The sequence below is a fragment of the Colletes latitarsis genome, chromosome 11 (genome assembly GCF_051014445.1).
Source record: "Colletes latitarsis isolate SP2378_abdomen chromosome 11, iyColLati1, whole genome shotgun sequence".
NCBI lineage: Eukaryota > Metazoa > Arthropoda > Insecta > Hymenoptera > Colletidae > Colletes > Colletes latitarsis.
The window spans coordinates 29,186,466-29,208,798 of NC_135144.1; positions in this window are offsets into that span (position 1 = coordinate 29,186,466).

Consider the following 22,333-nt stretch of genomic DNA (forward strand, 5'->3'; position numbering starts at 1 on the left):
CGCGTCTAACATACGGTGGACGCAAAGGGAAAAGCAAAAAATGACAAAATTGCTCGAATTGTTAGGCGGGTAAGACGAGAACGCGGCATTCGAGCAATTTTTCGCGCATGTGCGATTCGCTAATTCGCACCACGCGTGCCATCGTTTACCAGCATGGGCCGGACCGAGAGAGAAGCAACAACCTGGTGGACGACCCGGTGCTGCCAGGTCGAGCGCCTGTCGTGGAAATTCGAGACTATGTGCGAGAACGAAGGAGCGCGTGCTCGCTATGCGACGGAAAATCGAGCTTTTGTGAAACTTAGCCACCGACTGGACCGGGTAAATAGGTTAGGAACCAGAGCTGCAGACGGCTCTTGTGGGTCTTCTCGGAGGCTGCACATGCGTTGAAGCGTCTCTGCTCACGCAATTGCAATTATAACCTCAAACAGGTCTCTTAACATCTCAATTTAAAGGATAGTTTCACTCTCTAAATGTGAATTTTTGCGATCAAAAAGAGTATACGTTCCATTTCATGCTGACGAGAGTCTTAAAGCAGGGCTGTCGAAGTACATGATTTTATTAAAAATAGAGTACGCGGACGACAGTGGGCATAAAGAAGAGGAAGAAGAACAGGAAGAAACTTATTCGGAACACCTGCCTAAAGCAAAGGAATTGTTGTCGCTGCTGCATATGGCTCTCCCTATAAAAGAGCGATTGTTCGAGGTCAAGAACATTTCAAAGTTACCGCTTCGCGTGCAGTTCCTTTTTCGCCGTGGAAATTTTTAATCCGACAAATATATACTATCTCTGATCTCTAATCGTTCGGATACGTTTATCATAACCTCAATAAATAACGATAAAAAAAAGAGTTTCCCAAAAGAAATTAGCCCGTTACGAGCTACTATATTTCTCATTTCGATTGTCAATGAGCATAAATTTTACTATATGGGGATACGGGTGGTGAGGATTGAGACAAATAATCCCTAGTATGGTTTCGAACGCGCCGAGAGAGGGCAATGATTTCGTCGATGAAGCATTGCGAAACTGCGCGAGCTTCTGGGTCCAGCTGGTGGGTCCTCGATGTCCCATCGCGGGGCACAGAATTCGAGCAGTTTCTGGCAAAGGTGGCCTGACAGGTGTAATACGCGCAACAGGCCCCTTTGCGCGTCGTTAAGCGGTGAGGTAACCTCACGAAACTAGAGGTGCCCGGTCCGAATACATATTTGTGTATGATACCTTCGACGGTGTTGAGTTCGAACGAGTTCACTCTGTGGACACGGCTTGACAGCTGCGCCATCTGTGCAGCATCGTTAAGCCGCATCTACGCTATGCGACAAAATGCATCACGAGCCGTCAGAAAATAAAAAAGAGAAGTTTTAGATAACCATACGTCGCACGCTTGCGTCTATAACTAAATAAATATGTACCTTAAACTGATTCATTTGATATAATATGCCACCTACATACAAGAAGGGATGGGTCCCAAAGCTACATAAGCAAAATTAGAAAATAATTCAACGACATATACCATTTTTACAATATAGTATTTATTACTGACACGTACCAGAAGTGAACAATAATTAAGAATTATATCAATAATGTAACTAGCTAACCTAAGACCAAACAATTATATTTATATTTTAGTTGCTCGAACCACCGCTTGTAGGTATTTTTTAAATAATGCTTCGTAAAGTTTCTTGTCGTTTTTCCTAATCTATACTGTGTAACAATGTTTTCTCGCAAGGCGTAAACGCAGCTTTACGCGTCGCTTGAAAATGATGCAGGACTTAAGAAACTGGCTGCAGCCTCCTCGAATGTTTGCGCACGATATCGTCCGAGCGTGGTATAGATTTCGAGTACGTTGGCAGCTGCAAAGTGTTCCAGCGAACGAACACCAACGATGCGCGATAAGGAATTCAGAATATTTTGAGGTTAGACAGGATCACGGATGAATTGTTCTCGCCCAATGAGTTTTGCCGTAGACTTAATTGCATCCGTACGATATAGATGTGAGAATCTCAGAAATGGATTATCGTGCATTTATGAAAGGGAAGTTTAGAAATAAAAGTTTGGAGATTATAGACCAGGGCTGCACGACTGGCGGCCCAGTAGCCTTGGCTATCGCGTTTATTCCACTTCCACCATTCGTAGCATTATAGCTCGTCTGAAGCTATGGTGGGGCAGCCCTATTTAGTTTTCATTGGCAGACATAAAACGGGATATCGCTGTCATAGATTAGATTCTCAAATATAGGTCATATTTGATATTCATAAAAATATTCATAAAAATGTAGATTAAATATCCACTTCGATATAGGTTAGGTCTAAGTCAGTTACTCGAATATAGACAAAGTTTCAAATATTATAATTCATTAAAAATTAGATTGAGATTTTCATTTTGCTTCAACGAAAGAACTTCGAGTGGACGAATTTCGTAAACACACGTGATCGTGTTTGCGTCCATGGTCCAGCGATCGACACTGGATCCCATGATCGCGTGTTCGATTAATTGGACCGTTGCGTCATCGGCGAAATCGCGGCCCGTCGATCGAACAAATCGGAGTCCTGCAATCAGTGCTGACTTTCCTTTCGTGTGAAATCCTGGTCAGGGATATTCCACGGGCAGCGTGCTCGGGGCCCCGAACAGGTGCTCGCCAGGGATGTCGCGGGCAAAGAAGAATTTCAGGCGACCGCCGTGATTGGTTCGTCGTGTGGGCAGCTGTTCGTGGCCTCCAATTAAGTAAGTGTTGTGTCGTAACAGGTGTCGCGTGATTATCAGGCACCGGAGGACGGGCCAATAAATATCGTTTGCAATATTCTAACCGATGCGTCGCGCGTTCTGGATATCTCTGGAACGACGATGATTCCACGGGGGCTAGTGGCGGTTAATTAAAATTTATCAGCGATCGAAAAATAAGTTATGGTCGTTAGAGGATATTTGGGTATCGGGGTCCCCCGTAGCATCGTTGATTATTTGGACTTTCCAGAGAAAATTTATTATGGACAATCGCCTGGTATCGGGCTTGTGGCGAGCTTTGCTAGCGGAGAAAGTAACGAAGATTGTAAAAAGATAAAAAGACGACAGGATATTGGGTAATAGGCCAAAATAAAATCCTTCGATCGGTCCAGAAGTTATGACTTCTTAAACATACGCATGACATTTCAATGCAACGTTTCTAACCTCACATTATATTTTCTATAAAGAATTTTTTTCTCAAAAGCACGTAGGATTTCGGGGGTATGTGTATTCACCAAAAATGATTGCAATTGACCCCTGCAACCAGAAATAATTTTTTTAGAACGTTTTGGAACTTTTCAATTTTACAGAAAAATTTCTGCACTTACTGAATTTTTTTCTCGAAAGTGGTTTGGATTTCGGGGGTATGTGTAATGACCAAAAATGATTGTAATCGACCCCCTCAATTGTAAATAATTTTTTTAGAACGATTTGAAATTTCTTAAATTTGTCCATATACACGATTTTTTTTCTCGAAAGTGCGTAGGATTTCGTGGGTATTCGTAATGACCGAAAATGATTGTTATTGACCCCTGCAACCAGAAATAACTTTTCCAGAACGATTTGAAATTTTTTAATTTAGTTTTTTAATAACTTTTTAACGAAGGCTCAATCAAGAAATTGATATTCTCGATTTTCGTTTTATTTTGGCCTAGCACCCCGTATATAAGAACGAAGGGTTTAGTCAAACGCTTGCGAGAGAGTGACCCCTCTGGTGGCGAGTACGGGAGATGACGCTACAGTCTGAATGCTTCTACGGACATTCCAAGCCACTTAATTACTTTTTTTTCAACGTCATTCGTAAAATAAAAGGAAACATCAATTACGAAGAAAGTAATGAAATTATTTTTCGTTACAATGTAGTAAAAATATTATTCAATGTATATATATTGCGGCATTCGTCCACAAAGGGCGAACACGCGTAACTCGAGACAGTTAATGCGACGGTTAATTACTATTTCTGACGAGTGGAAATAAAAAGATAATCAACGCGTATCTTTCTAATCTCCAATGTATGTAAGCTTAAATTATTTTTCGGGGGTTCGATCATTTTGCAAAAAAAAAAAGGACGAAGAACTTTCGATTACTTTTCGCCGTAAAAGTGCCGTAACCCTTTATATGTTCCCCCTAATAGGGTGGGCAACATTTTGTGTGGCGGCTCGATAATTAAATCCTCAGCGAATCAAAGAGCCCCTTATCCGATCTTGTGCCCTCATCGTCCCGGCTTATTAATTTACTAGAAATCCGCAGGTGCTTCTGCTGAAATTCGGTATACGAGCTCGGCGATCAAAGACTTCAAAGTAACAATTATACATCTTTGTTCCACGAAGATTGTATTAAATAACAAACGAAGCATAGAATTTTCGAGCGCTCGATCGAGTAGCGTGAAATTTGTATTCAGTATTCAGTAATCAACACGTTAAAAAATTTATGGGATGACTCAGTCCAATGAATTAAAAGAAGAAACAACGACAATAACTTCAAAGGAGGAACCAAATCGTACGAATATTAAAATTACTCGATGTACGTATATCCGGACGCCATTGTTAATTGCTTGACCGAGAAAAGAAAAATTTAATGGCACTCGAATCGATAACATTCCATCGACTTTCTTCGCAACAGGCTAACGACGCGAATCGTTAATCAATTAGCAGCGCCGTTACCATCGCGTGCGATGCGCGAAAAGAAAGGAGCGCCCGTTAAAGTCAGTCGGTGTAAAATTGCAGAATCAAAGATCACCTTGAGAGGGAATTAACAGCTCGAAAAGGAAAACTCGCGTCCGCGTCTGCGCCGTGAGAGGAGACACGCATGCATGCGCGAACGTACCTCCTCCCTTCCTCACCTCAGTTGGGAATACCCGGACCACGAGTGCAACTCGTGTTTCAGGCGGTCGGCGTACAACACCTTCCGATCAACCCGCCAACCTGACGACCTTTGCCTTTGAAATCGCAGCACGCGCTCGTGTCGTGTACAGCTCAACCATAACCTTACAATCTAAAAGTACGTTTGCAGTAGAACTTTATAACGAATTAATTTCCAGCCATATCGACGTCCTCCATTCCTCAAATAGTTGCTAGTTACTAGTGACTGAATGCACAGTCGGTTGCAAGTAAAGCTAATGTACAATATTTGAAAGATTTGAAGGATCCCATTTCTCTAGTGTCCATTTAATATTCAAAATCCATGACGAGGCTAGCAGCGTGACGACCCGGTCCGAAAGATATTTTCGACCGCGGTTCACCGTTAGTCCGGGCCTACGAAAGAGCCTGCGCGGCAAATTTGAATGGGGGAATGAAATAAAATCGCGCACGTGCAAGGATCGCCGGAACACGCACGGAAACGCGCCTCTCCCCGGATACCTGGCTTGTATTCAGTCGCGTAGGGCCGGTGTATAACACCTACCTATCTGCCCGTCAACCCACCTAACCTCGGCTCTATCTAAGACGAGCTCATCGTGCAGCACGGTGGTAGCACGTGCTCAAATCCGAGCAGCTGCCTGTTTGCTGCCCCGGCAGGAAGGATATTCGCTTTCGACCCCCCTCCGCCACCACTTCCTTCCCATCGCCGGCGCTCCTCGCACGAGGGGCCCTCCCCTTCTTCTTATTCTTTGCCTCCTTGTCCCTTTTCGGTTTTCACGCCGGTTCTCCCCGCGCGAAACGTCGGGAAAACCAACGATCCTTGCAGGTTCGTTACTCTGATTTCTTTCTGCGTTTGTGGGTAAAAAAATCGACCCCCCTCCCCCCTCTCCCCAACCTCTGCTACTTGGTTGGTCGGTGAAACGCGGGGGAGGCTCGCAGCGGAAATCGGTGCTTCCTCCTCGAGCAATAGAGTCACGTGAGCGTCTCGGATTATACGGGACACTCCCGGATTCGATGTATCCGTTCCACGCGAATAATTGAGGTTAGATTCAGAGTCCACCAGCATCTCCATCGTCTTTCCCTATTAGTTCGGATAATAGAAATTTTGATATTCGGTAGATGGAGAGGCAGTAGTTTTAAACGCGGTTATCCTACCACTTGATCGCGATATTTGCTACCAGCGCCGCGGCGGATTATTTTCGAGTTAAAAGACTCGAATCGTGCGCATTTTCGAGAAAAAAATTTAGTACGGGCGAAACTTTAAACGTTAATAACTTTTTAACGAAGCCTCCATCGACAAATTGGTATTCTTGATTTTCGTCTTATTTTGGTCTCTAGAATCTCTGTATGTTCATGTTGAGTGACTGTAAATATTACTAATAAAATTGTTCATTTTCTACAATAAAGTCGTCTTTTTGACCCAATATTTCGACAGCGTCACTTTGTGTTTGACGACTTTACCCGTATCGCGACACACACTGGTGGGTGCTTTGCAAAAAGATCGCCACAGTTTACTGGTTAAAATTGTCTATTTAAACACATATCCTGTATAGTCGGTGTTTACATCACGAAGACGAAGTTTGATGTGAAATTACATGTATTTAGTATACCACCACGGATCTCGCGTGATAGAACGAACCGTAAAATATCAGTAGCAACGATTAATTTTCATTCTAACAATAATGTGCGTAACATGCTGCATAAATGTTTGTAACCATGAAAAGGAAACAAGATAAATTTACAAGACTTACGTCAAATTATCGACTACGCGTATAATAACCTAACCTCAATTTTCCCTCTAATTGCATACAACACTGAATATCTTAGCGATGATCGTATTCAGCTGAATCGTTTCAATTTAACTTCGGTTAATTATATTACCATGTACTCTTAATTATAATGCAACAGTGAATAATGTTCTGCTTCATATCGAGAACTTGAACTTTACGAAGAAACCTGCTGCTTAGACTCAATCTAGTAGGAATTTCATAACGTGGGAATCGACTGTTTTCAAATCCGTATAACGACGACGAACTAAAAAGGGCGAGTCGAAGATTATGTTATATTGGTAGCTGCCTTGCGTCGAGAAATTATTATTGCTCTTTCGAACCTGGAACGATAATGATCCCGACTATCAAGATCCTTGACGCGCCGTAAAACGAAAAAGTGGAAACGCGATTTTCTACGCATATCAGCTCGTAATAAATGTCTTGTTACCGGCATTGGAGTCTCAATAATGTCCAAAGTACGTAGCCTGATCACTTTCCGTTCATAAATTGCCATTAACCTGTCGTTAGTGATTCCGAATCGTGAAGCAACGTCGCATTAAAAACTGTTGCCCGTAACTTGCGGGGCATTGAGGACTTCTTCCGTAAATTGCACTTTTCACAAATGTTCGTCCATACTGCGGTACAATTTCCGTTCGCTTCGAAATAGTTTCAGCAGTCTTTACGTACCCTTTTCTCCGCGACGCGATACCAAAGTTCGAGTAAGCCAATACTGTCACGCAACGATTGCCCAATCGAGCTTAACCTCTAAAGCTTGATTGGATCGCGATCGAACACTAACTTGCATCGTGGCGTGGCGCTCGCGTCGGCGTGCCCCGACGAATTCTATTTTTATATCTTTTGATCAAATTTCTAAAACTGTTCGACATTTCCGAGAATATCCGTGATTCCTAAAAGCGTCGTAGTTCCCGAAAACAGTGCAACTTGTAAAATATAAAAGTTATAAAAGTCGGAAGATGGAATGAAAATAAGACATCTATCGTCGCAGTTTCTGCTCGGAGCGACTCCCGGTGGCGTTCGAGGCGAACAAAAAGGCTCGAAACGATTCGCTCGGGCGTCGATCGTGTTAAATATCCGGAGACGCGAAAAATTTCACTGGTCGAGCAGGGGGGGGGGGGATGTGACAGTCGTGATACCACCAGTGAACACAAAGTGTCGGCGTTGCAATGGTCGACGAGTGTAGGTACCTGCTCGGCTCTCGAAAAACCGCGTGGAAAAGCAAAGGAGGGCAAAAGACCGACGGAGGTGCAGCAGCTGGCTTCACCGCAACATCTGGCGGCATCCGATACTTATTCGGCAATGCCACGCGCCACTTCCACTTCCCCGCCTCCCTTTTCTGTCTTTCTTCGCCCGTTTCCTTCGCCCATTTTCGCGCTTTTCCGGCCGCGGTGACACGCCTGTCGCTCGAAACCGTGTCGCCGATGCACCGAACTTTCTCGGTTTCCTACACGTTCGCTTCCTGTCCGATTGAGCAATTCAAAACGTCGCTCCTTCTGTTTATTGCTCCCGGATGCTGGTGTTTACACGAAACCATCGAGTTCCTTCGTCTTCGTTCCACGCGACGAGGTAATCGCAGAACGCTATGCTATCGGTAAGTCCATATTCTTTGGACTAGTTATTGACTCGAATCGAGGAAGGACGATATTTTCCTTGTATTTTATTTGATTACGTTCAATGAGTTTGTATGCCACGTTAGAAGAAATAGAAACATTGAATTCTGTAGAATCAGTGAACGGCGTTTTACAACCTAACCTAAATTCAGTCTTAACTCATTGTCTAACTCAATGGCAGGCAGCTAAATGGTAGGTTCGATGGCTGTGAAACTGCAGTATACAGGGTGTCCGGCCACCCCTGGGAAAAATTTTAATGGGGGATTCTAGGGGCCAAAATAAGACGAAAATTAAGAATATCAATTTTGTGACTGAAGCTTCGTTATAAAATTATCGACAATTAAATTAAAAAATTTCAAATCGTTCTGGAAAAATTATTTTTGATTGCAAGGGTCGATTACGATCATTTTTGTTTATTACACATACCTTCGAATTCCTACGCATTTTCGAGAAAAAAAATTCCTTACCGAAAATCTAATAAGGTGCCTTTTCTTGGCGGAAAAAAAAAATTCCGAATCTTTCTAAAAAAATTATTTTTAGGTTCTGGGGTCAAATACAACCATTTTTGGTGAATATACATACCCCCGAAATCCTATCCACTTTCGAGAAAAAAATTAGGTTATGTGTTGAAATTTTTCGAGGAAAAGAAAATTTTCCAAATCGTTCTAAAAAAATTATTTTCGGATGCAAGAGTCGATTGCAATCATTTTTGGTTATTACACATACCCCCGAAATCCTACGCATTTTCGAGAAAAAAATTAGGTTATGTGTTGAAATTTTTCGAGAAAAAGGAAATTTTCCAAATCGTTCTAAAAAAATTATTTTTGGTTGCAAGGGTCGATTACGATCATTTTTGTTTATTACACATACCCCCGAAATCCTACGCATTTTCGAGAAAAAAATTCCTTACCGAAAGTCTAATTAGACGCCTTTTTTCGACGAAAAAAAAAATTTCAAATCGTTCTGGAAAAATTATTTTCGGTTGCAGGGGTCAATTATAAACATTTTTGGTGAATACACATACCTCCGAAATCCTATCCATTTTCGAGAAAAAAATTCAGTACGAACGGAACTTCAAACGTTAATAACTTTTTAACGAAGCCTTCATGAACTAATTACTATTCTTGATTTTCGCCTTAATTTGTAAAATTTTTCCCAGAGGTGGCCGAACACTGTGTATAACATTTATTTGGGCGTTCACCGTTGAATGCAGAATGTATACGATCGAGATATTGGTTAGCTAAAATATGCCCAATCTGATCATGATTTCCCGCGATTTGTTTTCGGACACCTAGCGGCGACTATTGGTAATTGCCATAGGGAATTCGTAAGATCGTACAAAGAAACGTCGAGTAGCTGTTGGGGAATCGTAACACGGTGCAGTGTCGATGGTAATAACAGTGATATAGAAAGAACGAGCGGCGAATGGGTACCCTCGGGAGAGGTAACAATTAACGAGTTTACCATCGGAGACTTCGTGCGACGGATTCGACCGTGAATCATTAATTCCCGTAACGAAGTATAAGGTTAACTGGACGCTCTCGAAACGACCGGTGCGCTCACACACGCCCAGGAAGCAGGAAGGAGAAGAAGAAGGATGCGACGATAAAATCATTCGAGTCGTTGCCCGAAAACGGGCAGTCGAAAGCACCGGGGAGAGTTCTCGTGTGGTGAATTGTGTGCACATGCAGCCGAGCCGGGGAAAGTCATTATACCAGATCGTTAAGTCCGATTCTTATCTCCTTGATTCGCGGAATTGATCATACGAATTCGTATCCCCGCTCGTTTTCGCGACGATGATAAATTCGATCGCTTTTATCTCCTCGTCACGTTCAATCGTAGCGACACTTCGGGGCCAGAAACGAGTTAAGCGTGTTTTAAAAGGTATTTCGAACGACGAACGATCATTAACTTTCATTCTATTCGTAGTTACGAAACGAAGTGTAAACAAAGTTACCTGTCAGCTTCGTTTCAAAGCCCTTCTGTACGAGAGAGGACTGTTTTTGTTTCAGTATCGCGGACGTACGTTACGGAATAATTTATTGACCCGCATGCAGTGATCTTCGAAGGACTCTTGGCCACAGGTACGCTTTACATTATTCTCGGTTTACATTCGATGCATTTGCAGTCTTCTTTCGTGTTACAAAAAGAAAGATAACCTAACCTGGAACAAGTACATCGAATGAGACTTCTTTCGAGACACCCCGTATATTTAGAATGCAGTAACGAACGGACGGTTCTCCTTCAATAATTTTAATTAGAGCTATAATGATGATTGGCACCAAATTTGTGCACGATAATGCGCTTGCCATTTTGGCGTAATGAGACGAATCAATTTTTGTATTAAAATTACTGGGGCAACGTGGATACAATATCGAGGAAACAAGTTCTTCGAAATTTAAAATTGATCGCGATTTATTCAAAGCATCTTTCGAACGGGATATTATCGCGTTCAGTTGACAGTGTTCACAGTAACAACCTAACCTCAACGCTACTTTGTGAACGACTGGAAATGGAATCTGTTATTTTTAATATCACGTCGTCGCGGAGATATGAAATTAGAAAATAATTTCAAGTTAATGTTTCAGTAATATAATCTTTATTTAAATAATGGTTAGCGTTTCTTCGAGTATTTTAATTCTTTCCCTCGCGTGTTTTTCCACTTGAGACATTTCCGACGGGAAACGAGTATTCTCGTTTTTCGACAAATGTGTTTTTCTAGAAATAAAAAAGTTCTATTATAACTTCTGAAAACTTTAATAAACTATATTGATTACAAAAACACTTATCACATTTTTAGTATACACATGTTGAAGGAATTCTACGTTATTAAAATCATCCTGTAGTAAAGTTTTAATAAAAATGCCCCGTCGTTAATGTGTTAAGGAGTTAGGTAACTCTAAAATTTTGAAAAATTCGATATTTTGTTTCTTGGCTTAAATAATAGTTTGAAGCCTTAAAATTATTATGCGAAAGGTCCCAGTGTCGGAACAATGCTTTTGCTGGAAATTTAGAGCCTCAAACAATGACGTATATCTGCTTCTATCAAACTTTAAATGCATTTTCCTCGAAACTATGTTCTACAAGACGGTGTGCAAAATTACTCCAGTTCTAATTAATTAATTGCTTTGAAAATTTACAGTTATCTTTACTATTCTATTTATTAAGCATTGACGATCCGTTTTTTTAAAAATTGTCCAATAATTCTGCAAAATATTAGTAATAAAAACTCGATTTTTGATGAAATTCGATTTAGGTTTCAAATATCTGCCATATTGTTCATTTTCACACAAATTGAAATGTCTCGTCGTCAACGCTAGGGACTTTTATCATAGTTAATGGAATATTTCGACACCCATTTTACCATAATCCTGCACACCAGTTAGGCATCAAAAAATGAAGTGGCTTAATTATAAATATTTTTGCCAAGGGTTTTTTTCAATATTTGTTATACCTAAATACAGTGCAAAGTCTCAGTCAAAAAAATTGCCTTGTTTTCCATACAACTAGAGTTACCTAACCCCTTAATCACGTCCACGCATCTCGGGCTCGTTCACAGTCTCTGTTTCACGTTATTAGTCGTCGTTTAAAATCGACGATTCGAATCGAACGAAAGACGGTATGGTCGATTCGTGCTCTTATAAAACGCAATACAGGGTGCGCGTATTCCCATGACAGGAAGACTGAAATTAGGTTTCCTGCCGAGTGCACGGACCGAAAGATAATTCCTTGCCGAGCCACGAAGTCGTACGAACGAGAAATTATTCTTATCATATTATCCGTTCCTCCTCCCATTCCCCTTTACAAGTTTCGCCGCTATCAAAGGCCAGAGAAAGTTTTCCTTCGAACGTGGCGACCCATTTCCGTCCGTTTCTACTTAATCCAGCCGATCCCGGGATCGGGAACTTGGACGAGCGACGGAATTTTCTACGGTCCCGGGCGAAAGAAAGTTCGTCCATTTGGGTCTCGAGCGGAGAATCCCTCGTAGAGTTCGGCCATTGTTCCGTCGTTGGACGTTACACGGTTCCCTTTCTTCGTTCGCGGAGAAGAAAAGCAAGGACAATAGAAAAAGTTGTCTCGTTTGCTCATTGTCTCGATCTTAGGAATATTATTCCAGAATCGAGAGAGAACCTTGGTCTCTTTCTGCTTGTTTTGCGGGCCGCCAGAAACCTAACCTCGAAATAGCTAACCTAAAAAATTTGTTGCTTAAAATTTGAGGGTAATAATTGTAAAAACTGAAGCATATTTCCAATAAGGAACATTGGTTTTCGAACGTTTTTGATTATACGATAACTATTATTCCTGATTAAAATTGTGTCTTGTTTTTGATCACCGTTACTAACGAGGAAGATTTTTATCGTTCATTGATAATTATCGAGGAGAAATTCGAACAATATTTAAATAAGGAAGCTTTCTAATACTCGACGAAGAAATGATTCAACGAAACTTTCCTCAGTTCGATGTTCCTAAATAGTAACAGTGTCGAAACCTGGATGAACTTTAATAGCTGCTACCAAGGAAGTTCAGCTTCTCATTTATATCGTCCGGATGTACGGTTGAAGCTCACCTTCGTGGCATTCCCCTTCGTTCTATATTCATGCTCGTAGTAAAGTAACGAGTTCATGTTAACGAGCCCGCCATCAAGACGGAAAATCAAGAGGAACCCGGACGTCGATCGGGTCCAAATGGTTTTTCGTTTTCTCGTCTTCCGTCTGGATGGACACCAGAGGTCGTAAATGCAAGTGTAATCAAGGCTCTGGATAGACGATCGATCATGCTGTACGGACAAAAACTGGATAGAAATATAGCCCTCTGGCGTTCAGCGCCTTCTTCTGTCCATCCTTTCTTTTGCTTATCAACATTCGAGTTACCCTTTAGGATTTCGTTCGAAGGCCTTAGAATGGAACTGGAAGAAAAATGGTGCTCGTATAATTTCTTTCTTTCTGTACAGTGCGTGCCAACAGTTCGGTACTCTTGACAATATTACGATACGTAAATTGCAATTGGGAATACTCGACGAAATTTAAATATTATTGAAAATTAATACGAGTACTCGTAAATTTAAATACTCGATAATTTATGGCAATTGCAAATGTGTAACATTTGAATACCGGGAATCGTTTCTGAAGCCCGTCCACTGGGAAACGAAAGTCTGCGCGTCCGTTCGCGTAAGAATTCGATTTCTTTTCGACGAGTCTTTGATGTTCCGGTGATCAAATTCTCAACATTAATTTGAAACATTTACGAACGTCGTAAGATTGCAAAATATATTGCAATAAAGTGGTCGAAACGTTGGAAAATCGTTGTCCCTATTTGTGGATCGTTATTTGTTGATTTCTCGTTGCATAAATTTTGTTGGAGGTCGTAAAAATAAAATTCGCCCCGCATAGGGTTAAATCGATCGAGATCGCGTGGCTAGGAACGAAATAAATATTTCGTAGCTCGTGGCTAGGTCTGAGGACGCGAAGTCGACGTCGGCGGCGGCGGCGGCGAGGCACCGAGCGTGCTTCCTGCCTGCTTGACCGGAAGTCGCGAGTCAGAGGCTCGGCTCTACGTAGGCGTTACGCTTCCTTACGCGTATCTACACCGTCTCGCTACCCAGTTTCTCTTGCGGCTCGGTCTCTGCTACTCCGGGGACGGCCCTTCGACTGCTCCTCGCTCGAGGAACCTTCCGTCAAGGTCATCCCCCGTGCTATCCGGGTCACCCTTCCTTTTACTCTTGCCCTTTCCTGTCGCTAGCTTTTAGATCCCGATATCACCGATCTATCTTCGAAGCCTCGAGTAGACGAACGCGATACCATCGTCCAGACATCGAAAACTCGGCTCTGACGAGCACCGAGGGGATTGACGAACCTTTCGGATGCGTCTGGTCGAATAATTTAACTCCTCGAGGTTCGAAGCATTTTTAATATTTTATTCTACCAGGTCGAATTGCAATTCAATCATTATAGTGGTGACGAAACTCTAATTTACGGGTAATGTCGGTCACCCCTGGGAAAAACTTTAATGGGAGATTCTAGAGGCCGAAATAAGACGAAAATCAAGAATATCAATTTGTTGATGGAGGCTTCGTTAAAAAGTTCCACCCGTTCTGAATTTTTTTCTCAAAAATGCGCAGGATTTCGGGGGGAAAATAATTTTTTCAGAACAATTTGGAATTTTTGAATTTAATTGTTAATAACTTTTTAACGAAGCCTCCATCAACAAATTGGTATTCTTGATTTTCGTCTTATTTTGGCCTCTAGAATCCTCCATTAGAATTTTTCCCAGGGGTGGCCGAACACCCTGTATATTTAATGTAAGTAGATTAATGATATACAAAAATATAGTTTTCACATTGCACGATTATTGTGTACTCGCGAATGTAGAATAATTATATTCAATTTTCCGTTTAAACATCGTTTCTTTCGAAAAGGTTCTCTTTGAAGATTTCTTATTAACCTTGAAACGAAGTTAGCCAAGTTCCTGTTGGTGAATTTTTTCCTGGACGTTGGCAGCCTATGATCTCTGCATAGTAGCCAGCGCCATCTAGCATGAGAACTAACCTAGAACAAGACCAGTCAGCAAACGTAAACAAATCGCCGCTGAATGCGACTCGTAAGTGTCTTTTGGCTGCCAATACCTGCAGCTGCAGCGTCAACGATTGTTTTTCTTCGCTGACTCGTCTCGTTGGCCCGTGTATAAGTGATAACGACCGACTTTGATATATCTGAAACGACTATGGTCTCGTTCTCCCATATTTGTGCTCGCATTACTGTTTAAATTTAGAACCGATACACGTATAGGAGTTTGGAACGGTTATTTTCGGAACCGTTCCAACCACTGGTGCCAAATTACGAACGACAAGCCTTGCGGCTTCAACAACGTCGTTAATTATCCCCCATGCTCGCGAGACAACGGACCCTACGAGTTTCGTTTCCCGAACGTGACCACGTTTAAGTTAAACCTGTTCCACCTTCCGCCGAAGTAAGTGTAACTGTACTCTCTGAACGCTAGGAAAACGTACGCTCGCCACGGCACGAAAGAACGGTCGGCGGATCAAAGGGCAACAATATTCGCAACCATGACGCCGTCGTTAATTTATTTTACGAAATTACAACGTTGGGAATGGCTCTTTGACCCCGGCGAGGTCCTCCAGTCGTATTTTACCCGTCTCTTCGAACGAAGGACTCTTCCACCCCGTGGAACGTATCATTTTTTGTTTGTTTTAAACAGTTAAATTTTATTCGCGGTATTTATTTATCCCGGATTACGCGAGAATCACGGCCCTTACTTTCATCGTGACTTTCTTTTATAAATTATATCTCCATTCTCATTTTATTTGTAACCTCAAATATTTGTCGGTTTATTTTCGATATACAGGGTGTTCGGCCACCCCTGGGAAAAATTTTAATGGGGGATTCTGGAGGCCAAAATAAGACGAAAATCAAGAGTACCAATTTGTTGATGGAGGCTTCGTTAAAACGTTATTAACAATTAAATTCAAAAATTTCAAATCGTTCTGGAAAAATTATTTTCGGTTGAGGGGGTCAGTTATAATCATTTTAGGTCAATAGACATACCCCCGAAATCCTACCCACTTCCTAGAAAAAAATTTGAGAAGGTGTGAAATTTTTCGACAAAATTAACAAATTTCAAATCGTCCTGGAAAAATTATTTTCGGTTGTGGGGGCCAATTTCAATCAATTTTGGTCATTACACATACCACCGAATTCCTACGCACTTTCGAGAAAAAAATTCCTTACCGAAAATCTAATTATGTAGGTGCCTATATTTTTCGACGAAAAAAAAAAATTCAAATCGTTCTGGAAAAATTATTTTCGGTTGTGGGGGCCAATTTCAATCAATTTTGGTCATTACACATACCACCGAATTCCTACGCACTTTCGAGAAAAAAATTCTTTACCGAAAATCTAATTATGTAGGTGCCTACATTTTTCGATGAAAAAAAAAAATTTCAAATCGTTCTAAAAAAATTATTTTCGGTTGCGGGGACCAATTCCAATCAATTTTGGTCATTACACATACCTCCGAAATCCTACCCACTTTCTAGAAAAAAATTCGAGAAGGTGTGAAATTTTTCGACAAAATTAAAATATTTCAAATCGTTCTGGAAAAATTATTTTCGGTTGCGGGAACCAATTCCAATCAATTTTGGTCATTACACATACCTCCGAAATCCTACCCACTTTCTAGAAAAAAATTCGGGAAGGTGTGAAATTTTTCGACGAAATTAAAAAATTTCTAATCGTTCTGGAAAAATTATTTTCGGTTGTGGGGGCCAATTCCAATCAATTTTGGTCGTTACACATACCTCCGAAATCCTACCCACTTTCTAGAAAAAAATTCGAGAAGGTGTGAAATTTTTCGACAAAATTAAAACATTTCAAATCGTTCTGGAAAAATTATTTTCTATTGAGGGGGTCAATTACAATCATTTTTAGTGAATAGACATACCCCTAAAATCCTACCCATTTTCTAGAAAAAAGTTCACTACGTATGAAACTTTAAACGTTAATAACTTTTTATGAAGCCTCCATCAACAAATTAGTATTCTTGATTTTCGTCTTATTTTGACCTCTAGAATCTCCTATTAAAATTTTTCCCAGGGATGGCCGAACACCCTGTAGATTCACCGTAGTCACCAAAAGATGGCGTCCGTCCGGACAATACGATCGTCCCGATGGCATAAATCAACCGTGAAGTACGAAAGCCCTGCGCGTAATAATTTGAAGATAATCGAGAAAATGTCAGTCACGTCGTATATTTTTGCACGCGATTTTTGGTGAGCGTCGATCGCAAAGTGATATCGCCACGGCCACGGTGTATATCGAGCGATACGCTTCCCGGCTTCTTCGACAGTAATTGGCCGGGTTAAAATCTCGCGTATGTCGTATCAGTAATCTCACGCGATAGCGGAGTACTATAATTACCGAGAGATTAATTATAATTGGGGAACGATAATCCTTTTCGTTATTCGTGCCGGAATATATCTTTCCCTCGTTCCGTTGCACCGACTACCCCCTCCCGTTTTGCCGATCGAACGATTTCGTCGGTCACGGTGCCCGCCATTGTTTCACGAGACAAATACTCGATCCATCGATCGTAAAAAATTAGAAACAAAATCAGAGTAACGATATAAACGGATGAGCGTAATATTGGAACATTATAGAATATTTTTCGAAAACGTGATTATTTTCAAACTTTACAATCGGAAGGTTAGGTCGGAGATTCGAGGGGCGATTTCAACAGGATCACCCTGTAGAATGCAAATATCGGCGAAGGCTTCTAAACGCGCTCGGTACGACTTCCTTCCTCGAATCGTTGTGTCCCGCTGGATCCGTCGTTGGGGGGGGGGGGGGGGGGGGCGGTTAGGTGTACCGTTTCACTCGGCTAAGTTCGTGGCGTCGGTTCCGTTTCGTTCGCACGCCGAAATAAAAGCTCCCGATTCCGCCTGGCCCGCGGCTGCGTAATTGCTGGCGGACAACACGCTGGAACACCACGCCCGACTGCCTCCCGATGCGATCGAGGCCACCAAAACAACGCGCAACATTCGCCGCCTAATTATAATCGGGCTCGCCCGATAAATGCACCCTGAATTCTAATGCGTTCGCCATTTTACGCGTTTTTATTATTTCCGAACAGATTGTCACGATACTCGCCATTTACTACCAACTAAATTCTACTGCTGTTCCTTGCCCTCTGGGTACTCGCAACTGTTAGCTTCTGGGGTCCACAGTGCTTCCCGTACTCGCCGCCAGAGGGACCGTTCCTCTCGCAAGCACTTGACCGACCTTCCGTCTACATATATACGATCCTCGACGTTTAAGACAGAGTCTGCTAGAGTGTCTTATTGCGGTGAGAGTTCGCTAGAAGACCAAAGACCCCCAAAAGTTAATTTCAACTTCCTAAATTCAAATAAATTTGCGTACTCTGTTTGTTTAGAATAATGCAATTTTTAGGTAATCGAAATGATATAACTGTTCGTTATTTTTCGTGTGTATCGTATGGATACCGATGAATCGATTATGAAAATAATAATTCTATGTTCGAAGCAACGAAATATGATAGCAACACGATATCTACCCGGTGTTATACGGTACTTAATTATAATTGGATCCCGCCCGATAAGTGCGCCCGCGACGTCTTATATCTGGAATTAATTCGTCACTGGTCGGTTAGCCCGAAGGGGCAGTTTCGGGATAAATATTGAATTCGAACAGCGACAATATATTTTTACAGGGGAAAAAGGCGCTTGCATATTGAACAGTGGTTTCCAAATTTAAAAATTAAAAATTCCGGTTTAATATAAAAATGTTTTATTACAATTATTACTCGATCGAGGAACAAAGTCGCGACCGACCGTAACACTTGTCCCGCAGCATTTTTTCTCAGGCAAGGAGTCGCTTCCACAAATTTATTAGCGACCGCGTTAACGTCGTTCCGTTTAATAACCGTCGCGTCACGCGCCATCTAATTAATTTACTACGCGATTAAGGCACGCTCGTAACATTACTGTCGTCCCGTGCGTTATAAACATTCCGCGTGGCCGTGTGATTAAATGGAGACAGTGCTTGACCAACACGTGCTGATTATGGCATCCCATTAATGAGTTATTGCTCTGACATACAGGTTGTTCGGCCACCCCTGGGATAAATTTCAATGAGAGATTGAGAGGCCAATATAAGACGAAAATCAAGAATATCAATTTCTTGACCGTGGCCTCGTTAAAAAGTTATTAACAATTAAATTCAAAAATTTCAAATCGTTCTGGAAAAATTATTTTCGTTTGTGGGGGTCAATTACAATCATTTTTGGTGAATAGACATACCTTCGAAATCCTATCCACTTTCGAGAAAAAAATTCGAGAATGTGTGAAATTTTTCGACGGAAAAAAAAAATTTCAAATCGTTATGAAAAAATTATTTTCGGTTGCGGGGGTCAATTACAATCACTTTTAGTGAATAGACATACCCCCGAAATCCTGTGCATTTTCGAGAAAAAAATTCAATAAGGGCGGAACTTTAAACGTTAATAACTTTTTAACGAAGCTTCAATCAACAAATTGGTATTCTTGATTTTCGTCTTATTTTGGCCTCTAGAATCCACCCTGTATAAGGCTACCATATTGTACTGAGAAATTTTTAATTTTCTATTCCTTCTTCCGTGTTTCTTTTTGCTTCTATTTTATTTTATACTTTGAATAATAACGATAACGAATATAAATAGTTGGTTCGCATAAATATCGTCGTTAACGGAACGAAACGTCCAGCAATCGAGCTACCCTAATCTCGCCTAATCGTTTGGCTTGATCGAATGCGACTAGTGCGTGCCAAGATTCCGCTGGGCAGAAATGTAATCGGCCGTCGGATCGTTGTCTCTGTAATTGGCTGAATTTCTGTTGGGCACAACTGGGATATTCCAGCTACGAACGACTCACCTGTTGATTCTAGGGGATCGCTTCCTGTCCGTCAGCGAATACGTGACTTTTTTTTAACCGAAATATTCGGCTAGATCGCGAATCCCTTATTCATCGTCCTGCTGGCCCTAATGATATTAAAATTGCCCAGCGTTTCGTTCGTGTTTAATTAACCCGTTGTAACGGACTGGACTGGTTCTATTTCACAATCTAACAGGCAACGAAGACGAAAAAAGAACAATATATATAATACGAAGAGTAGTAATTACCTTGTGCAGAGGCGATAATATCGAAAGGACGTTCAGACGCAGTCAGCGGACCCATAAAACACGGTACGTGAGAAAAATCTGTGTCAAACAGCCGCGTAGTAGAAAGCACTCGGGACAATGTAACGATCTTGTAAATTAACACCGTGACGAATAGAAACTGGTTCATTAATATGTATGAATGTAACGCGGCTGTTTAATAACCTCTGCGGTATTAAAACGCGCGGCAGTCTGGACGTCGTGGCGATAGAACGGTTCCTTTCTTCGCGAATAAAATTATTTAAGGTTCCCACGAACGTTCTGGTCATCGCGATTCGACTCAACTATTGTCAAGTTGCCTCCAGATTAATAAATATCCGTCAGTCGTAATCGTTATACGTCGTCAGAAGTATCAAGAGTGGTCAGCAGAGGCCAGTAGTAACCGTCATACGTTGTCAGAAATATTAGCAGTGGTCAGCAGAGGCCTGTACGGAACGAAAAATTGTTCCATTCAACTTTTCCATATGATTGCCACGTACGTTACGAGAAGGCAAATGCGAGCCTTGCTCTCTCGACTCCCACGAGTCGGTCCGAAATTACTTCGGGCAGCTTCGGGGAAACGAGAAAGAGGGCACGCGTCAGTCTGTCTTCGTCGACTCTCCGAAACTCCACGAGCTCGCGTACGCGTGATCTGTCGTAGTGTGGGAAAGTGGGATGAGGTGTCCCCGGTGCACCCGGGGCTCCGTCTGGCATCTCTGCACGCGACGGGAGGACAGAGAAGCACATCGATTGTCCCAGTACGGGATCCGATGATCGATCGGTCGTCAAAGTGGGAAGCTCAATTAGTCATATAGTACGTGACGGCATTCTTTCAAATTTCTCCGTCGCTTTTGGTTGGTTAATTAACGCACGATCGTCGAGTGACGCGTTGCGACACCTCGACTGACAAGTATATCGCTCGCTGGTGGACTATCTGTCTTTCCTTTCTCGGAACCAACTGGCTAAATACCCGGGACATTTCCAGCTGATCGAACCGAAGATGTTTCCCCGAAAACGGATACAGGCATCACGGTGAAATTAACTTCGATCGAGCTTCGCGATTGATAGGTGTGCTCGACCTAACCTCTTCTACGTTAATCGGCGTCGATTAACCGATCGTTAACCTGTCCCCGACGGACATCGAGTAACAGTTCCCGCTTCTGAATGTTTACACCGCCGACGATAATCTGCCGCGTCGATCAAAATCTCATACGACGACACACGGTAATGCAGCCGAGGTAATAAGATCGATGTGCAACGATTAACGAACGCGTTCTCGTTCGACGTTCCACAAATATCGATTTGTCGTCGAAAATCAGGAATACCAATTTGTTGATTAAAGATCCGCCTGTACTGAATTTTTTTCTCGAAAATGCGAAATATTTCGGGGGTATGTCTATTCACCAAAAATGATTGTAATTGACCCCCGCAACCAAAAATAATTTTTCCAAAACGACTTGAAATTTTTTTTTTCCCTCGAGAAATTTCACATATTCTCAAATTTTTTTCTCGAAAATGCGTAGAATTTCAGGGGTATGTGTAATGACCAAAAATGATTGTAATCGACCCTTGCAACTCAAAATAATTATTCCAGAACGATTTGAAATTTTTTATTTTTGTCGAAAAATTTCACACCTTCTCGAATTTTTTTCTAGAAAGTGGGTAGGATTTCGGAGGTATGTGTAATGACCAAAATTGATTGGAATTGGCCCCCGCAACCGAAAATAATTTTTCCAGAACGGTTTGAAATTTTTTTTTTTCGTCGAAAAATATAGGCACCTACATAATTAGATTTTCGGTAAGGAATTTTTTTCTCGAAAGTGCGTAGGAATTCGGTGGTATGTGTAATGACCAAAATTGATTGGAATTGACCCCCGCAACCGAAAATAATTTTTCCAGAACGATTTGAAATTTTTTTTTTCGTCGAAAAATATAGGCACCTACATAATTAGATTTTCGGTAAGGAATTTTTTTCTCGAAAGTGCGTAGGAATTCGGTGGTATGTGTAATGACCAAAATTGATTGAAATTGGCCCCCACAATCGAAAATAATTTTTCCAGAACGATTTGAAATTTTTTAATTTTGTCGAAAAATTTCACACCTTCTCGAATTTTTTTCTAGGAAGTGGGTAGGATTTCGGGGGTATGTCTATTGACCTAAAATGATTGTAACTGACCCCCGCAACCGAAAATAATTTTTCCAGAACGATTTGAAATTTTTTAATTTTATCGAAAAATTTCACACCTTCTCGAATTTTTTTCTAGAAAGTGGGTAGGATTTCGGAGGTATGTGTAATGGCCAAAATTGATTGGAATTGGCCCCCGCAACCGAAAATAATTTTTCCAGAACGATTTGAAATTTTTTTTTTTCGTCGAAAAAT